This window comes from Monopterus albus, unplaced genomic scaffold, assembly GCF_001952655.1.
Source record: "Monopterus albus unplaced genomic scaffold, M_albus_1.0 scaffold250.1, whole genome shotgun sequence".
NCBI lineage: Eukaryota > Metazoa > Chordata > Actinopteri > Synbranchiformes > Synbranchidae > Monopterus > Monopterus albus.
This window is the reverse complement of record NW_018128130.1, coordinates 59,181-60,072: the sequence shown is the minus strand read 5'-3', so window position 1 is coordinate 60,072 and position 892 is coordinate 59,181.

Below are 892 nucleotides of genomic sequence, written 5' to 3'. Positions count from 1 at the left end.
CAAAATAGGCCAATAAAATGGGTTTCACTGACACAGACACATGTTCACAATGCACTCGGGGTTGCACCGATGATTACTTCCATGCTAGTTTGACCTGTCAACCCGTTTACTCCCTCTGGGTGGCGGTGACAGAGAAACTCCCCACCATCTTGAGCTGTAGAATCCCTCCATCCCCATCCTTTTGCCTTCATTTTGCCTGCTTGGTAATGTCACAGAAGTCAACCACCTACCAATTAAATATAAAAACCCACTTCTTATCTCACTAACTACCGCCAAGAAAACAATCTTTCTAAACTGGAAATCTAAAAGCTCATTACACATAAACCACTGGACCAACCTTCTGATAGAATAAATCACACTAGAGAAAATATCATCCACACATGAGAATAATGTACCAAATTTTACTGACACTTGGAATATGTTTCTAACCTCTTTTAACTTAAACCAGATTCCTGGGGCTGAGCTTTTATTTTATTATTGTTACTAGTCCTCATTTCTTATTGTCCATGCTACTGTTTGAGTATATCACACCTATCAATCAAACCAGATTAACAGAGAATATAACCTACTCCCCTCCCTTTGTTCCTTGTTTTCCCCCTGTCCTTTCTCTTCCTAATCATTTACTTATTCGTTAATTTCATTTATTTATGTTTTATGAATATGTGTATACATATACTGTATATCTGTGTATGCATAAATATGTGTTTGTAAATTATATATTGTATTTATTTGATTGAGATTGCTTGATTTCTTTTTCTTTTATTGTTATTTTATTATTACAATCATCCATTGTCTATCAAACTGTCTTATTTACCCATTCATCTTTCTCCACGATTAACAAACCAGGAGTTATATTAGGGGATGTTCCGCCCTGTCCCCAGCAGCTGGGGGT